A 19,769-nucleotide genomic window follows, 5' to 3' on the forward strand; every position below is an offset into this window, starting at 1 on the left:
TACTTAATGTTTTTCTCCTACTTTTCCTTTGTCTTCTTTGTTCCTCTGCTAATTTTCATCTCAGCAGTGACCTAAATCTGGCTTCCTGTAGGTTAAGCCTTCTTTAACGTATTTGCCATCTGTTCTCATTTCTGGCTCTGAAGCACAGGATTTTATCCTCTGGTAATTTTTCATTAAGCTAATCTTTGTACAACTTACAAAATGCTTTTTTAGTTGACAAATGTCTCATTTCATTGTCAGTGCTTATTTTACTATTATGGTACAAACTGAGCTCTTGAGCAAATCTAGATGGTATAAAAATACTATGTGAACTATCTGGCCCACATTTTCAAATATAAAATTTATCCAGCGTCTTTTCCTTTTTTTTTTTTTTTTTTTTGAGAGGGAGTCTCCCTCTGTAGCCCAGGCTGGAGTACAGAGGTGCGATCTGGGCTCACTGCAGCCTCCCTCTCCCAGGTTCAAGTGATTCTCCTGCCTCAGCCTCCAGATGCTGGAAATACAGGAGTGTGCCACCACGCTCAGCTAATTTTTGTTTTTTTTTTTTTTTGAGATGGAGTCTCACTCTGTCGCCCAGGCTGGAGTGCAGTGGCGCGATCTCGGCTCACTGCAAGCTCCACCACCCGCGTTCACGCCATTCTCCTGCCTCAGCCTCCCGAGTAGCTGGGACTATAGGCGTCTGCCACCGCGCCCGGCTAATTTTTTGTATTTTTAGTAGAGATGGGGTTTCACGGTGTTAGCCAGGATGGTCTGGATCTCCTGACCTTGTGATCCACCCGTCTCGGCCTCCCAAAGTGCTGGGATTACAGGCGTGAGCCACCGCGCCTGGCCTGTATTTTTAGTAGAGACGGGGTTTCGCCATGTTGTCCCGGCTGGTCTCGAACTCCTGACCTCAAGTGATCCACCCGCCTCTGCCTCCCAAACTGTTGGGATTACAGGAGTGAGCCACTGCACCTGGCTTGTTTGGTTTTTCTTTTGTTTTTGAGATGGAGTCTTGCCCTGTCGCCAGGCTGGAGTGCAGTGGTGCCATCTCCACACACTGCAACATCCGACTCCCTGGTGCAAGCTAATCTACTTCCTCAGCCTCCTGAGTAGCTGGGATTATAGGCAGGCACCACCAAGCCCAGCTAATTTTTGTATTTTTAGTAGAGACAGGGTTTCACCATGTTGGCCAGGATGGTCTCAATCTCCTGACATCATGGTCCACTCGCCTCAACCTCCCAAAGTGCTGGGATTACAGGAGTGAGCCACCGCACCCGGCCTTTTTTTTTTTTTTTTTTTTTTACAGGGTCTTGCTCTGTTGCCCAGGCTGGATTGCAGAGGCTCACCGCACCCTCCACTGCCCGGATCTAATCCATCTTCCCACCTCACCCTCCCGGATAGCTGGGATTACAAGTATGCGCCACCACGTCTGGCTAATTTTTTTGTATTTTTAGTAAGACAGATTCTGCCATGTTGGTCAGGCTGGTCTTGAATTCCTGGCCTCAAGTCATTGGCCGCCTTAACCTCCCAAAGTGCTAGGATTACAGACGCGAGCCACCATGCCAGGCCTCAGGGGACCTTTGTATTTTAACTTTTTTTTTTTTTTTTTTTGAGCTGGAGTCTCGCTTCGTTGCCCAGGCTGGAGTGCAGTGGCAAGATCTCGGTTCACTGCAACCTCCACCTCCAGGGTTCAAGCGATTCTCCTGCTTCAGCCTCCCAGGTAGCTGGGACTACAGGCACGAGACACCACACCCGGCTGATTTTTGTATTTTTAGTAGAGACGGGGTTTCGCCATGTTGTCCATGCTGCTCTGGAACGCCTGATCTCGAGTGATCCTCTGGCCTTGGCCTCCCAAGGTGCTGGGATTACAGGTGTGAGCCACCACACCCGGCCCAGGGGTCTTTTGTTGTTGTTGTTGTTGTTGAGACGGAGTCTCTGTCTCCAGGCTGGAGTGCAGTGGTGCAATCTCTGCTCACTGCAACCTTCGCCTCTCCGGTTCTAGTGATTCTCTGCCTCAGCCTCCCAGGTAGCCAGGTCTACAGGCGTGCGCCACCACGCCCAGCTAATTTTTGTTTTTTGTTTTTTGTTTTTTGTTTTAGTAGAGACGGGGTTTCCCCATGTTGGCCAGGATGGTCTCCATCCCTTGATCCTCATGATCCACCCGCCTCGACCTCCCAACCCCGGGGCCTTTTTAAACACAATTTTGGAGACTTCTCTTAATGTCTGAGGAACTTTTCCAATAGAATCACTCTTATCTTCTATTACTACCTACCCAGAACTTCACCTCCATAATACTGCCTTCTTGTCTTCTCAATTTATGTTCGGATATCTAAAGCCTCAGAGCGTACTCCTCTGCTCACTTCCTCATTGTCCGAAGAAACTTAACTACCATTCTCTTCTGGGGAGTGGTAAAAATAGCATAGTAGGGGTCAAAGAATGGTAAATTTTGGGAATGTGAAGAAATGCTGAATTAAGGACAATCATATCACAAAGAAAGGTAAATCATATAGTGGCACTCATTTGAACAAGTCCCACCTCTTCTACCTGAGTCCTTAAAAAGAGAAGAAAGCTTTATTAAGCTCATGTGAGGAAAGCTTTATAATAATGAAATAGAATGTTAGTTTGCAAATTTTTTTAAATTTTTACTTATTTGTTTTTGAGACAGAGTCTTGCTCTGTTACCCAGGCTGGAGTGCAGGGGCGTGATCTCAGCTCACTGCAACCTCCACCTCCTGCGTTCAAGTGATTCTCCTGCCTCTGCCTCCAGAGTAGATGGGATCACATTCACGCACCACCACACCCAGCTAATTTTTCGTTTTCTATTTGAGATGGAGTCTCGCTCTGTAACCCAGGCTGGAGTGCTGTGGTGCGATCTTGGCTCACTGCAAGCTCTGCCTCCCAGGTTCACGCCATTCTCCTTCCTCAGCCTCCTGAGTAGCTGGGACTACAGGCACCCGCCACCACCCCCAGCTAATTTTTTGTATTTTTTAGTAGAGATGGGCTTTCACTGTGTTAGCCAGGCTGGTCTTGAACTCTTGACCTCAGGTGATCTGCCAGCCTTGGCCTCCCAAAGTGCTGGCAATAAAGGCGTGAGCCACCGTGCCTGGCCACTAGCTACATTTTAAGGGCCCCATAACCACAAGTGCCTAGTGGCTACCATTTTGACATCAAGTACTCATACATAAAACTATCTTCCTTCCTCTTACCTTTTATGCTGTTAAATAATTTCTTAAATCTGTTTCAAAATACTTACACTTAAATAGACATATACTACAACCAAAATAGAAAACACTCAAAATTTTAATATTCTTTTTTTTCTTTTTTTTTTTTGAGACGAAGTTTTGCTCTTGTTGCCTAGGCTGGAGTGCAATGGCGCCATCTTGGCTCACCGCAATCTCCGCCTCCTGGGTTCAAGCGATTCTCCCGCTTCAGCCTTCAGAGTAGGTGGAATTACAGGCATGCGCCACCATGCCCAGCTAATTTTTTTGTATTTTTTTTTAGTAGAGACGGGGTTTCTCCGTGTTGGTCAGGCTGGTCTCGAACTCAGACCTCAGCCTCAGCACCTTGGCCTCCCAAAGTGCTGGGATTACAGGTGTGAGCCATTACAGGTGTGAGCCATTGCGCGCGGCAAAAATTTGATATTCTTAACACATCAAGGACTCAAAAGACATACACAATGATAAATATTTTTAAAGTTCAAGGTACATAGCAATCAAAGAAATGCAAATTAAAAGGACATGAATTCTTTTTTTGTTTTTTTTGAGATAGAGTCTTGCTCTGTCGCCAGGCTGGAGTGCAGTCACGCGATCTTGGCTCACTGCAACCTCCACCTCCCGGGTTCAAGTGATTCTCGTACCTCAGCCTCCCAAGCAGCTGGAACTACAGGCTTACACCACCATGCTCAGCTAATTTTTGTATTTTTAGTAGAGACGAGGTTTCACCATGTTGTCCAGGATGGTCTCAATCTTTTGTGTGTGTGTGTGTGTGTGTGTGTGAGACGGAGTCTCGCTCTGTGGCCCAGGCTGGAGTGCAGTGGTGTGAGCTTGGCTCACTGCAAGCTCCGCCTCCCAGGTTCACGCCATTCTCCTGCCTCAGCCTCCCAAGTAGCTGGGACTACAGGCGCCCGCCACCGTGCCCAGCTAATTTTTTTTTTTTGTATTTTTAGTAGAGACGGGGTTTCACCGTGTTAACCAGGATGGTCTTGATCTCCTGACCTCGTGATCCACCCGCCTGGGCCTCCCAAAGTGCAGGGATTACAGACGTGAGCCACTGCGCCCGGCCATGAATTCATATTTTTGTCTATGAAATAGATGTTTGAAAAAAAGATGTTCTTAATGTTAAGATGCAAATACATGGATGCAGCTGATAGGAGTGTAAGCTGGTAGATCCTTTCAGAAGGTTAGTCAGACAGTTGGCAAACAAGTACTGAAGACCATAAAAATGCAAATTCTCTTTAACTCAGCAATTCTACTTCTAGTAATGCATCTTAGAAAAATAATTATGGATGTAAGTAAAGATTTTAATGTGATATAGTTATAATGGCAAAAAATGAACAATCTAAATGCTCCTCAGTAGGGCATTAGTTAAATAAATTATATGTTTATAGAATAGAATATTAAGCAGCCATTAAAATTATGTAATAAAATAACATTTAATGATATTTTTTAAATGTCCATTGTTTGTGGTGTATTGGTTATTGAAAACTAAAGAGATTTTTTAGATAAATCATCTGGAGTAATTGAACCCTCGTAAACAAAAAGAATGGTGGTTAGCAGGGTCCGGAGGGAGGGGGAAATGGAGACTTATTATTTAGTTTGTATAGAGTTTCAGTTTTGCAAGATGAAAAAGTTCTGGAGATTGGATGCAAAACAGTGAAAATATATGTAACACTACTGAAATGTACACTTAAAAATAAGTAAGATAGCATATTTTATGTTATGTGTACTTTACCACAATTATGAATTTTTTTTCTCTTTTCTTATCTTTTTGAGACAAGGTCTCTGTCACCCAGGCTGTAATGCGGTGATTCGATCTTGGCTGACTGCAGCCTCAACCTCCTGAGCTCAAGCAGTTCTCCCACTTCAGCATCCTAAGCAGCTGGGATTACAGGCAGGCACCACCATGCCTGGCTAATTTTTGTATTTTAAGTAGAAACAGAGTTTTTCTATGTTGCCCAGGCTAATCTCGAACCCCTGGGCTCAAGCGATCCACCCGCCTCAGCCCCCCAAGGTGTTAGGATTACAGGCATGACCCACCGCACCTGGCCTAATTATGATAAATTTAAAATACATTTTTAAAAATAAAATAATCTCATTTTTATTATAAATATTATGTATGCTTATATGCATACACATACCAAATGATAATGGTAGTTATATCTATATAGTAGGATTACAAATACATTTCATTTTTTTCTGTATCTACTGTGAACATGTATTACTTTTGTAATCAGAATGTTATTATAAAATAATATACCCAACTCTTTTTTGATGACTGAAATTTCTTTTTTTTTTTGAGACGGAGTCTCGCCCTGTCGCCCAGGCTGGAGTGCAGTGGTGTGATCTCGGCTCACTGCAAGCTCTGCCTCCCAGGTTCACGCCATTCTCCTGCCTCAGCCTCCTGAATAGCTGGGATTACAGGCGCCCGCCAGCACGCCCAGCTAATTTTTTTGTATTTTTAGTAGAGACGGGGTTTCACCATGTTAGCCAGGATGGTCTTGATCTCCTGACCTCGTGATTCGCCCACCTCGGCCTCCCAAAGTGCAGGGATTATAGGCATGAGCCACCGCACCTGACCTGAAATTTCTGGTTTTTTTTTTTTTTGAGACGGAGTTCTGCCCTGTCGCCCAGGCTGGAGTGCAGTGGCGCAATCTCGGCTCACTGCAACCTCCGCCTCCCCGGTTCAAGTGATTCTCCTGCTTCAGCCTCCAGAGTAGCTGGGATTACAGGCACTCGCAACCACACGCAGCTAATTGTTTTTGTATCTTTAGTAGAGACAGGGTTTCACCATGTTGGCCAGGCTGGTTTCAAACTCCTGACCTTAGGTGATCCACCCACTTCGGCCTCCCAAAGTGCTGGGATTACAGGTGTGAGCCACCGAGCCTGGCCAATGACTGAAATTTCTTTTTGTTTTTTTTGAGATGGAGTTTTGCTCTTGTTGCCCAGGCTGGAGTGCAATGGTGCAGTCTCGGCTCACTGCAACCTCCGCCTCCGGGGTTCAAGTGATTCTCACTGCCTCAGCCTGGTGAGTAGCTGGGATTACAGGTGCCTGCCACCATGCCCAGCTAATGTTTGTATTTTTAGTAGAGATGGGGTTTCACCATGTTGGTCAGGCTGGTCTCGAATTCTTGACCTCAGGCGATCCACCCACCTCAGCCTCCCAAAGTGCTGGGATTGCAGGTGTGAGCCATCGTGCCCGGCCTGAAATTTCTTTAACACAGAACAAAGCCTTACTGTCTACATTGAGAAGTACATTAAGCCTAGTGGAAAAAGTATCACGTAAATTCACTCCAAGATGTAATGAGAATGTTAAGGGAAACTGGTTGCCTGAGAGAGGTAGGAGGAGATGTTTTAAAAATTAACAAAAGTCAGCCGGGAATAGTGGCTCACGCCTGTAATACCAGCACTTTGGGAGGCTAAGGCGGGTGAATCACCTGAGGTCAGGAGGTCAAGACCAGCCAGGCCAACATAGTGAAACCTCATCTCTACTAAAAATACAAAAAATTAGCTGGGTGTGGTGGCGGGTGCCTGTAATCCCAGCCACTAGGGAGACTGAGGCAGGAGAATTGCTTGAACCCGGGAGGCAGAGGTTGCAGTGAGCCAAGATTGTGCCATTGCACACCAGCCTGGGCAACAAGAGCGAAACTCCGTCTCAAAAAAAAAAAAAAAAAAAAAAAATTAACAAAAGTCAGAGGTTCAGAAAAGAGAACACGATTATCAAACACAAACTTGCCTTACTTCAAAATTAATTTTGTCCTGCACTGTCTCTGGCTAGAGCATCTTAAAAAAGGACAGAAAATCCCAGATTTATCAAGAAATAGCTTGGGCAAGAAGCAACCTTAACTGCATAAAAGCCCAGCTTTTAAATTTTATAAATCTGTCATTTAAACCTGGTAAAATATTATATTGAATTTTCCTCTCTTCACTGGGAAATGTATGTGTCCTGGATACTTTCTCTACTTCCTAATTGTCTCCCCAGCTTTATTTTATTTTATTTTATTTTATTATTTCATGGGATTTAGAGGAAGTCACATGGGGCCCATTAACTATGTGTTCATCCTTCTGGAAATCCCCGAACCTCATGCCAATAACCAGAATGGAGCTTTCTCAATGCACCCATTCAGTGCATTAAAGAGAGGATTTAGGCCAGTCGTGGTGGCTCAGGCCTGTAATCCCAGCACTTTGGGAGGCCAAGGTAGGTGGATCACCTGAGGTCGGGAGTTCGAGACCAGCCTGACCAACATGGAGAAACCTTGTCTCTAGTAAAAATACAAAATTAGCTGGGCGTGGTGGCGCATGCCTGTAATCCCAGCTACTCAGGAGGCTGAGGCAGGAGAATCGCTTGAACCCGGGAGGCAGAGGTTGCAGTGAGCCGAGATCGCACCATTGCACTCCTGCCTAGGTAACAAGAGCGAAACTCCATCTCAAAATAAATAAATAAATAAAGAGGATTTTATGTAACAATTGAGACCGTGTTCCACTTAATATATAACATGAATGCAGTGACCAGCCATGCAGAATTTTTAAGAACATTTAATTTTCTTATATCAAATCCTATTGCTTCATAATTACATCCCAAAGTTTGGTTTCGAAACGGTGGTCACGGTGAAATGGAAGATATACATTCTCTTACTCGAAAGCACTGGCACACGTGGACTGAATAGGCATGTTGATCCCACCAACGGTGCAGTGTTTGTTCTCTTCAAAGGGATCTCAGGGCTCCAGAACAACTCCCACTGTTGTTGCCCTTCAGATAAAGATTTAAAGAATATCGGCCGGGCGCGGTGGCTCAAGCCTGTAATCCCAGCACTTTGGGAGGCCGAGGCGGGCAGATCACCTGAGGTCCGGAGTTCGAGACCAGCCTCAACATTGAGAAACTCCGTCTCTACTAAAAATACAAAGTGAGCTGGCTGTGGTGGTGCATGCCTGTAATCCCAGCTACTCGGGAGGCTGAGGCAGGAGAATTGCTTGAACCTGGGAGGCAGAGGTTGCGGTGAGCCGAGATCGCGCCATTGCACTCCAGCCTGGGCAACAAGAGTGAAACTCTGTCTCAAAATAAATAAATAAATAAATAAATAAATAAATAAATAAATAAATAAAAGATTTAAAGATCATCCTCTGAATACCAACAAATTTCTTTTAATCTCAAATCCTGCAAATGTGTTCTCAGCTTTAGTTTTAGTTGAGAAGTGGATCTGTTAAGGACCCTTTAAGCTGCTCTTTCTCCAAGTCAAACATGCATAGAGAAAAAGCACAGCCTTCACACACTCTGATGTACAAAGAGTTAACATCTTAAAAGCTAAACAGAACTGGATTAGCTCCTCTTTTAACAAGCCAGAAGGACAAGCTGATTGGAACCTAGAGTACTAAAGGACACCAGAACATTGAGAGAAAAGAATTAGCGACAGCTATCTGGAGGAAGCAAAAACTGTAAGTTTCTATATGATGCATATTTATAGTTTCCTATGTCTTCCCTATGGGTGTTTTTGAGAAGAATGAAATAAGTTTATTCATTTTCTTTTCTTTTTTTTTTTTTTTTTGAGACAGAGTCTTACTCTGTCGCCCAGGCTGGAGTGCACTGGCACTATCTCTGCTCACTGCAACCTCTGCCTCCCGGGTTCAAGCGATTCTCCTGCCTCAGCCTCCCAAGTAGCTGGGACTACAGGCATGCGCCACCATGCCCGGCTAATTTTTGTGTTTTTAGTAGAGACGGGGTTTCACCATGTTTGCCAGGCTGGTCTTGAACTCCTGACCTCAGGTGATCCACCCGCCTCGGCCTCCCAAAGTGCTGGGATTACTGGCATGAGCCACCGCGCCTGGCCTGGTTTATTCACTTTCTATTGTACCACCAGTCTCCCAGGCATCCAGCACAACATTACCAAGTCATCTTTAATCCTGTCACCCTCTTAACTCTATCTCACATCCAACCAGTTGTCACATCTTTTGATTCTCCTTCCTCAGTGTCTTCATGACCCATCCTATTCTTCCATCCCCCACCCCCCTCCTTCCCTAGTTCAAGACTTCTTGCCTGAACTATAGCAATATCCTCTTAACACTGTTCTCTCCCCAATTTCCAAATCACTAATAGTAGATGAATCTTCCTAATGCCCATAGCTCTAATTATATTGCTCTTTTGCTCAGAAATGTATCCACTATCTGCAGAATGAATAAAACTCGTTTTCAAATTAATTAATTTTTAATTGACAATTTGAAATTGTATATATTTATTGTGTAAAATTTGTTGCTTTGAAATATATATATATATATAGTGGAAAATGGCTACCTTGCGCTTTTTTTTTTTTTTTTTTTTTGAGACAGAATCTCTCTCTGTCGTGAGGCTGGAGTGCAGTGGCTCAATCTCGGCTCACTGCAACCTCTGCCTCCTGGGTTGAAACAATTCTCCTGCCTCAACCTCCCGAGTAGCTGGGACTACAGGTGCGCACCACCATGCTCAGCTAATTTTTGTATTTTTAGTAGAGACAGGGTTTTACCATGTTGGCCACGGTCAGGATGGTCTTGATCTCTTGACCTTGTGATCTGCCCGCCTCAGCCTCCCAAAGTGCTGGGATTACGGGCGTGAGCCACCACGCCTGCCCAATCTTGGGCTAATTAAAATATGTATTACCTCATATGCTCATCAATTTTTTGTGTTTGATGAGAACACTTAAAAATCTACTCTTGGCCCAGGCGTGTTGGCTCACACCTGTAATCTCAGCATTTTGGGAGGCTGAGGCGGGTGGATCACTTGAGATCAGGAGTTCGAGACCAGTCTGGCCAACATGGCAAAACCCTGTCTCTACTAAGAATACAAAAATTAGCTGGGCGTGGCGGCTTGTGCCTGTAATTGCAGCTGCCTGGGGGGCTGAGACATGAGAATTGCTTGAACCCTGGAGGCAGAGGTTGCAGTGAGGTGAGAGCATACCGCTGTACTCCAGCCTGGGCAACAGAGTGAGACCTTGTCTCAAAAAATAATAATAATAATAATAATAATAATCAGAGTAAGGGGAACTGGCTACAAAATTTTAAATGCTTGCCCAGTGATACAGAGTGTAAAAAAGAAAAAAAAGAAGTCTGGGCAGGGTGGTTCATGCCTGTAATCCCAGCACGTTGGGAGACCGAGGCTGGCGGATCCCAAGGTCTGGAGTTCGAGACCAGCCTGGCCAACATTGTGAAATCTTGTCTCTACTAAAAAATACAAAAAATTAGCTGGGTATGGTGGCAGGCGCCTGTAATCCCAGCTACTCTGGAGGCTGAGACAGGAGAATCGCTTGAACCCGGGAAGCGGAGGTTGCAGTAAACTGAGATTGCGCCATTGCACTCCAGCCCAGGCAACAATGTGATACTCCGTCTGGAAAAAAGAGGAAAAGAAAATTTTAATTGCTGATGTCATCAAGCTGGCTTTATACGTCTATCCATCTATCACTAGTAAAGGGTTCTTCACCCTCACTAACCTACACTTGTCCAAGTGCACTGCAATTCTGAATATCACTGCAAGGAAATTTTTTTTTTTTTTAAGACGGAGTCTCGCTCTGTCACCCGGCTGGAGTGCAGTGGCGTGATCTCAGCTCACTGCAATCTCCGCCTCCCAGGTTCAAGCAATTCCCCTGCCTCAGCCTCCTGAGTACCTGGGACTACAGGCATGCACCACCATGCCTGGCTAATTTTTTTGTATTTTAGTAGAGACGGGGTTTCACTATGTTGGCCAGGATGGTCTCGATCTCCTGACCTCGTGATCAGCCTGCCTCAGCCTCCCATAGTGCTGGGATTACAGGCGTGAGCCACCACACTGGCTGGAAGTTTCTTCAGTCTTTCATCCTGTTGAGTTCAAAACAATTGATAAACCCTTTTAGAATCTACATTCCACTTTTTTTTTTTGAGACAGAGTCTCGCTCTGTCTCCCAGGCTGGAGTGCAGTGGCGCGATCTCGGCTCACTGCAAGCTCCGCCTCCTGGGTTCACGCCATTCTCCTGCCTCAGCCTCCCGAGTAGCTGGGACTACAGGCGCGTGCCACCACACCCGGCTAATTTTTTGTATTTTGTAGTAGAGATGGGGTTTCACCATGTTAGCCAGGAGGGTCTTGATCTCCTGACCTTGTGATCCACCCATCTCGGCCTCCCAAAGTGCTGGGATTACAGGCGTGAGCCACTGCGCCTGGCCTACATTCCACTTTTTTATTCCTGAGAAATTAAATCTGGCCACTGGATGTTCAACACGCCTTCACTGACAGTCTCAACTAGCTTTTCTTCTCTGGCATTCCAATAAACTCCATTTCATTCTTAGAGCTTCTCTGACTTCAGTTTTAATGATACTTTTCAATTGCTCCATAGTGCTATATAGCATTGGTGGTGTGTCAATGTGCTCTGGGCCCAGATATTAAGAACAACAGTATCCCTTCTACTGCAGCTCCATTTTTGCAAATGGCTTCAGGTCCAGAGGACCAAGCTTATGATGCAGTCACCTTTCCTTTTTCTTCACATTACTTTTCTAGAGTAGGAAACTAGGAAGGTGGGTGACTAAGCAAACCTGTAGATGCTACTCTATTTATTTTATTTATTATTATTATTTTTTGAGACGCTGTCTCACACTGTCGCCCAGGCTGGAGTGCAATGGTGTAATCTTGGCTCACTGCAATCTCCACCTCCTGTGCTCAAGCGATTCTCCTGCCTCAGCCTCCAGAGCAGCTGGGACTACAGGCATGCGCCACTATACCCAGCTAATTTTTGTATTTTTAGTAGAAATGGGGTTTCGCCATGTTAGCCAGGCTGGTCTCAAACTCCTGACCTTGTGATCTGCCCTCCTCAGCCTCCCAAAGTGCTGGGATTACAGGCATGAGCCACTGTGCCACGCCCCTATATATGGTACTTCAAATGGAGATTTACTTGTAAACTAAATGCAGATTTACTTTTTTTTTTTTTTTTAGACAGAGTCTCACTCTGCTTTGCCCAGGCTGGAGTGCAGTGGCACGAGGCTGGAGTGCAGTGGCATGATCTTGGCTCACTGCAATCTCCACCTGCCGGGTTCAAGTGATTCTCCTGCCTCAGCCTCCCGAGTAGCCGGATTACAGGCGCCTGTCACCATGCCCAGCTCTTTTGTCATGTGGCCGGGCTAGTCTCAAACTCCTGGCCGCAGGTGATCCATCCGCCTCAGCCTCCCAAAGTGTTGGGATTACAAATGTGAGCCACCGTGCCTGGCCTGAGATTTACTTGTAATCCTAGGTCTAACCTGCGAAAGTACATAAACTTTGGGGTGATTATTCAGCTTTCTTAAAATAGGCATACTATGAAATCTGTATAGATCTATTTAAGACTATGACATTGGAAAGATGCTCTCCATTTATTGTGATTTTTAAAAATGAAATGTTACAGAACAGAGTATGAATTATCCAATTCAAGTTAAATTGCCCAGAAAGCAGATCAATACAATGTTTATGTTTTCTCTAGGTGATAGAATTTCTCCATTATACTTTTTGCTTTCTTCTTTATATTTCTCTGTTTGTTCAAAATAAGCTTCTGAACACCCTTCTCCAGTTGACAAGTCAAACTAGCTTCAACAAAAAGGGAGAATTTGTTGTATAGGACACAAGACTCTACTATAGAACCTAAAGGTAGGAACAGAGCCAGATAGTGACATTTATGGAAATAGAGAAAGACTGGGAAACAATCAGACTGGTAAGAGAAATTACAATTCCTCTTTGGGAAAGGTGAGTTTCAGTTGTCTAGTATGTTTACTAGGGGAAACATTTGAAAGGGGAAATGTTTAAAAAGAATTTGTACAAATCTGAAAGTCAAGGCTGGAGACCTAAATTTTTTTTTTTTTTTTTTTTTTGGAGATGGAATCTCTCTCTTGTCACCCAGGCTGGAGTACAGTGGCACGATCTCTGCTCACTGCATCCTCCGCCTCCCGGGTTCAAACTATTCTCCTGCTTTAGACTCCTGAGTAACTGGGATCACTCTGTGGTGGCACATGTCACCACACCCAGCAAATTTTTGTATGTTTAGTAGAGACAGGGTTTCACCATGTTGGCCAAGCTGGTCTTGAACTCCTGACCTCAGATGATTTGCCCGCCTCAGCCTCCCAAAGTACTGCGAATACAGGCGTGAACCACTGCTCCCAGCTGAGACATAAATTTTGGAGACAAAACTGGAAAAGACTGGAATCAAGAACAGAATGCTTTAAGAACTTTTTGACTCACTTCAGCCCCTCAGTGTCATTCTCTCTCTTGTTCGTTCATTCTACTTTTCATACATTCAGTGTTTATTTATTGAGTACCTGCTATGTGCCAATAACTGTTGAGGTACTGCATCTATAGAGGTAAACAAGATAAACCATTTTTCTGCCTTCAAAGTCACTATGTTTTAGTGAGAGGGGACAGACAATAAACTAGTATAAATAAATGAAGGTAGTTTCTGTGTATAGTAAATGTCACAAGGGAAATAAACAGGGTGAGGTGATAGAGTATAAGACTGGTAAGAGAAGAGGAAGTGCTCAGTTCAGCTACCAAAGTCAGAGAAAGGCCTCCTGGCAAATGAAAAGATGCTTGAGAGACCAAAGGATCGGATGGAGTCAGCCAAATAAAGAGCAAGAAGGAGGCCAGGTGCAGTGGCTCAAGCCTGTAATCCCAGCACTTTGGGAGGCCAAGGCAGGCAGATCACAAGATCAGGAGATCAAGACCATCTTGGCTGACATGGTGAGACCCCGTCTCTATTAAAAACACAAAAAATTAGCCGGGCATGGTGGCACGTGCCTGTAGTCCCAGCTACTCAGGAGGCTGAGGCAGGAGAATCACTTGAACTCGGGAGGTGGAGGTTACAGTGAGCTGAGATCGCGCCACTGCACTCCAGCCTGGGTGACAGAGTGAGACTCCATCTCCAAAAAAAAAAAAAAAAGAGCAAGAAAGAGCTTGATGGTTGGGAGAGCAAAGAGAAGGCAAGTGGTGAGGAGTGTTGTGAGCTAGAGGAAGGAAGGTACAAGGTATGATTGGAGGAGTAAGAAGGGGATCAGCTGAGGTTGGGCTTTACGGGCCCTGGAAAAAAGTGTAAATTTTACTTTAAGTGTAATGAAAAGCCATTTGGAGACTTTTGGCAAGGAAATGTTATGAACTGGGTTGTTTTATACAGGTCACTCTGGATGTTTCAGGCAGAAATAAGGGAGGATGGGAGAGGAAAATGGGGAGAGCGTTAAAAAATGTGGTAGTTGAGGAAAGAGACACAGATCACTTGAATTTTAGTGGTGGAGACAGGCTAATATATGTCGTTTTTGTCTGTGTTTCTTTTTTAGACAGAGTTTTGCTCTTGTTGCCCAGGCTGGAGTGCAATGGCACAATTTCAGCTCACTGCAACCTCTGCCTTCCAGGTTCAAGCAATTCTTCTGCCTCAGCCTCCTGAGTAGCTGCGATTAAAGGCACCCACCACCACGCCTGGCTAATTTTTTGTATTTTCAGTGGAGACAGGGTTTCACCATGTTGGCCAGGCTGGTCTTGAACTCCTGACCTCGGGTGATCCGCCCACCTCAACCTCCCAAAGTGCCGGGGTTACAGGCATGAGCCACTGCACCTGGCTGATACATGTTTTAAAGGAAGAACCTGGAGAACATGCTAATGGGTGAGGGAAAAGGAGGAATCAAGGCTGCAGGATTGGTAGAACGGTAGTGGCATTTATGGACCTAGGGAAAGACTGGGAAAAGATGAGACTGGTAAGATAAATCAAAATTCCTGTTTGGGAAAAGTGAATTTGAGATATCTAGTAGCCATGCCAAGAGAAATGTTTAAAAAAATAAGAAATTGGGCTGGCTGCGGTCTGATGCCTGTAATCCCAGCACTTTGGGAGGCTGAGGCAGGCAGATCACCTGAGGCCAGGAGTTCAAGACCAGCCTGAGCAACACAGTGAAACCCCATCTCTACTAAAATTACAAATATTAGCCAGGCATGGTGGCACATGCCTGTAATCTCAGCTACTTGGGAGGCTGAGGCAGGAGAATTGCTTGAACCCAGCAGGTGGAGGTTGTGGTGAGCTGAGATTACACCACTGCACTCCAGCCTGGATGACAAAGCAAAAAACAGAAAACAAAATTGTACAAATCTGAAGCTGGAGACAAAAATTTTGGAGACAAAAGCATATACATACATAGTATTTAAAGTCAGGAGACTGGGCCTGGCACGGTGGCTCATGCCTTTAATCCTAGCACTTTGGGAGGCAGAGGCTGGAAGGTCGCTTAAGCCTAGGTGGAGGCTGCAGTGAAACGTGGTTGTGCCATTGTACTCCAGCCTGGAGGACAGAATAAGACCCTGCCAAAAGAAAAAAAAAAGAGGAAAGAAAGAGAGGAAGGAAGGAAGGAAGGAAAGAAAAGAAAAAGAAGAAAAGAAAGAGAAGAAAAAAAGAGAAAGAGGCCAGGTGTGGTGGCTCACGCCTGTAATCCCAACACTTTGGGAGGCCGAGGCAGGCAGATCACCTAAAGTCAGGAGTCCAAGACCAGTTTTGCCAACATGGCAAAACCCTATCTCTACCAAAAATACAAAAATTAGCCGGGTGCAGTAGTGGGTGCCTGTAATCCCGGCTAGACTGGATACTATCATCCAGGAAAAAAAGTGTTGGCCAGAGTATGAGGCAACTCTATAGACAGGATTTCCTGATTATTCAGGCCACAGAGCTGAATATGGTCATTTCAGAGCTCCCAAGTTTACATAGTAGTTCTAGCCAACCCCAGAGGCTAATTTAAACTTCTCAGTTTTATTTTCAACCTCCTAGGAGATAGAATCTGATTGGTTCAGCGAGGGTCATTTGTCTTGGGTCATTCGATTAACCCTGGTCCAATCAGCAATGGCTTCGGGGACTGGATTGTAGGCTATAAACTGATTCCTGGGGAGTCAGTCCCTGTAAATTGAGTGGAGAGAGGGATAGAGGCCTATTTCGCAGAGAAAAGGGATGGTCATCAGCTTCCAGGCTGAGCAGACACTTAAAAAAATGATCCGAAATGATATCCATCAATTCCATAATCATAAAAACTGATTTTCATTTTGGATCAAGTCATTCCTACTGAATACTTGTTGTTACTCTTTAGTGTAGAGTTGTCCACACTACCATGAGAATGACTGTGACATGTCATATACCATCATGAAAGTGCTGAGAAATTCCTGCTGCAACTTATGTACACGTTTCAGAAGACATCCTAAAGTTGCATGTAATTGACTGGACTTTTCCTTTATTTCAGTGTCCTCTGGGATCTCTTACAGCTTGGGAACAGAGATCATGTCACATCTGGTGGACCCTACATCAGGAGACTTGCCAGTTAGAGACATAGATGCTATACCTCTGGTGCTACCAGCCTCAAAAGGTAACTTCTACACCTGAGGATGGACACCTTTTAGAATTAAAAGAATTCTCACTGTGGAACATCTTGCTGGCCTTCACAGAGACTGATTTACTTTCAGCTCTTTTCTTCAGTCTTCTCACTATTTTTTTTTTCTTTTTTGAGATGGAGTCTCGCTCTGTCACCCAGGCTGGAGCACAGTGGCACAATCTCAGCTCACTGCAGCCTCCGACTCCTGGGTTCAAGCGATTCTCCTGTCTTAGCCTCCCAAGTAGCAGGGATTACAGGCGTGCACCACCATGCCTGGCTAGTTTTGGGATTTTTAGTAGAGACAAGTTTTCACCATGATGGCCAGGCTGGTCTCAAATTCCTGACCTCAAGGGATCTGCCCTCCTCGGGCTCCCAAAGGGCTGGGATTACAGGTGTGAGCCACTGTGCCTGGCCCTCTTCTCACATTTTATTCTTAAGTTCTTTTTTTTTTTCTTTTTTTTGAGATGGAGTTTCACTCTCTCTCTTGTCCCCCAGGCTGGAGTGCAGTGGCCCAATCTCGGCTCACTGCAACCTACGCCTCCCGGGTTCAAGCAGTTCTCCTACCTCAGACTCCTGAGTAGCTGGGACTACAGGTGGCCACCACCACGCTTGGCTAATTTGGTATTTTTAGTACAGATGGGGTTTCACCATGTTGGCCAGGCTGGTCTCGAACTCCTGACCTCAAGTGATCCGCCTGCCTCGGTCTCCCAACATGCTGGATTACAGGCGTGAGCCACCGCGCCCAGACTTAGTCTTAAATTCTTACAGTAAAAGTATTACTGTGTGGGTTTAGGAGGTAAAGCTAAATACTACCACCACAAACAGCACAACAAAAGCCAAGAACAACTAGTGGGTTTCACTCGTCTATCCTTGTGATTAGCCCTTAGCCCTTCACTGCCACTAAGCAGAAGTGTGCAATTTAAGATGAAAGGGCTCAGCCCTACCAGAGCTTCTTCCACATGTTATTTAAGATATTTTTAGGGCCAGGCGCGGTGGCTCATGCCTGTAATCCCAGCATTTTGGGAGGCTAAGACGGGCAGATCACGAAGTCAGGAGATCAAGACCATCCTGGCTAACATGGTGAAACCCCGTCTCTACTAAAAATACAAAAAAATTAGCTGGGCGTTGTGGCAGGCGCCTGTAGTCCCAGCTACTCAGGAGGCTGAGGCAAGAGAATGGTGTGAACCCAGGAAGTGGAGCTTGCAGTGAGCCGAGATCGCACCACTGCACTCCAGCCTAGGCGACAGAGCGAGACTCCATACCACCCCCCTCCCCAAAAAAACCATATTTTTCTAACTTTGGCCAGGCTTGGTGGCTCACACCTGTACCAGCTACTCGTGGCTGAGGTGGGAGGATCACTTGAGCCCGGGAGTCCAAGATCAGTCTGGGCAACATAGCAGTACCCTATCTCTAAAACTACAAAAAAAGGTATTTTTGTAATTTTTCTCCACTTTCCCATCCCTCAATCCCAATCATGGCTACCGTTGATTCTATTTTCACTTGACTTCACTTCTATAAAATTATTTTTTGAGGATAGGGCACTTTATGCACTGCCCGTAAGTGTATAAATGATGCAACCACTTTGGAAAATATTTGCCATTATCTAGTGAAGTTGAACATGTAACTCTACTTTTGAGTATAAAATTTGCAGAAATTGCTTGGTCATGGTGGCTCACGTCTGTAATCCCAGCACCTTGGGAGGCTGAGGCAGGTGGATCACCTGGTCGGGAGTTAAAAATTTGCAGAAATTAACTCTTGCACATATATACCAGGAGACATATATCAGAATGTTCATAGCAGTATTTTTTTTTTTTTGAGACAGATTCTTGCTTTGTCACCTAGGCTAGAGTGCAGTGGTGTGATCTCAGCTCACTGCAACCTCTGCCTCCCGGGTTCAAGTGATTCTCCTGCCTCAGCCACCCAAGTAGCTGGGATTACAGGCACCTGCCACCACGCCTGGCTAATTTTTATATTTTTAGTAGAGATGGGGTTTCACCATGCTGGCCAGACTGGTGTCCAGCTCCTGGCTTCAAGTCATCTGCCTGCCTCGGCCTCCCAAAGTGCTGGGATTACAGGCAGAAGCCACCGCACCTGGCCCCTGTTTTTATTTCTCCTGGGCACAAATCTAGACGTAGAATTGCTGGGTCATACGGTAACACTAGTTTAACATTTTGAGGAACTGCCAGGCTATTTTCCAAAGCAGTGGCACCATTTTACATTCCTACCAGCAACGTATGATGCTTCTGATTTCTTCACTTTCTCACCAACACTTGTTATTGTTTGTAACTGAGGTGTTATCTCACTGTATTTTTTAAAAATGTATTCTTTCTTGGCTGGGCAAAGTGGTTCACGCCTGTAATCCCATCACCTTGGGAGGCCAATGCAGGTGGATCAACTGAGGTCAGGAGTTCAAGACTAGCCTGGTCAGAACAGTGAAAACCCATCTATTCTAAAAATAGAAAAAGTTAAGGCCAGGCGCGGTGGCTCATGCCTGTAGTCCCAGCACTTTGGGAGGCCAAGGCGGGTGGATCATGAGGTCAGGAGATCGAGACCATCCTTCCTGGCTAACACGGTGAAACCTTGTCTCTACTAAAAAATACAAAAAAAATTAGCCAGGCGTGGTGGCGGGCACCTGTATTCCCAGCCACGTGGGAGGCTGAGGCAGGAGAATGGCGTGAAGCCGGGAGGCGGTGCTTGCAGTGAGCCGAGATCACGCCACTGCACTCAAGCCTGGGCGACAGAGCGAGACTCTGCCTCAAAATAAAAAAAGGAAAGAAAGAAAGAAAGAAAAAGTTAGCTGGGCCAGGTGGTGCACACCTGTAGTTCCAGTACTTGGGAGGCTGAGGCATGAGAAAAACTTGAACCCAGGAGGCATAGGTTGCAGTGAGCCGAGATGGTGCCACTGCACTCCAGCCTGGGTGACAGAGCGAGACTCCATCTCAAAAAAAAAAAAAGTATTCTTTCTCGTTATGGTTTTGATTTGCATTTCTCTGATGAATAATCACACTGACCATTTTTCATATGCTTATTTGCCATTTGTATATCTACTTGGGAGAAATGTCTATTCAGGTCCTTTGCCAATTTTCTTTTTAATTCAGGGGCCAGTTTTGCCAATTTTTAAATTGGATTATTTGTCTTTATATTGTTGGTTTTAAGAGTTCTTTGTATATTTTGGACACAGTTGAGAATTTTGTGCTTCTGAAAGCTTTAACTGTTCCACAAAGTCCATGAAACGTGA

The 19,769-nt window shown here is 45.2% G+C and overlaps 1 protein-coding gene across 1 annotated transcript in view; it reads left to right on the plus strand.

The window, feature by feature from the left end:
- The first annotated feature begins 16,402 nt into the window (after window positions 1-16,402).
- The window catches only part of RPGRIP1 (RPGR interacting protein 1), a 63,157-nt gene continuing 59,790 nt past the window's right edge, over window positions 16,403-19,769 (plus strand). The window contains exon 1 of the mRNA XM_063793193.1: window positions 16,403-16,525. The gene's annotated coding sequence lies outside the window, so the exon portion shown is untranslated. The remainder of the gene's footprint in view (window positions 16,526-19,769) is intronic.

Source organism: Pan troglodytes, chromosome 15 (assembly GCF_028858775.2).
Source record: "Pan troglodytes isolate AG18354 chromosome 15, NHGRI_mPanTro3-v2.0_pri, whole genome shotgun sequence".
In the NCBI taxonomy this organism is placed as follows: Eukaryota; Metazoa; Chordata; class Mammalia; order Primates; family Hominidae; genus Pan; species Pan troglodytes.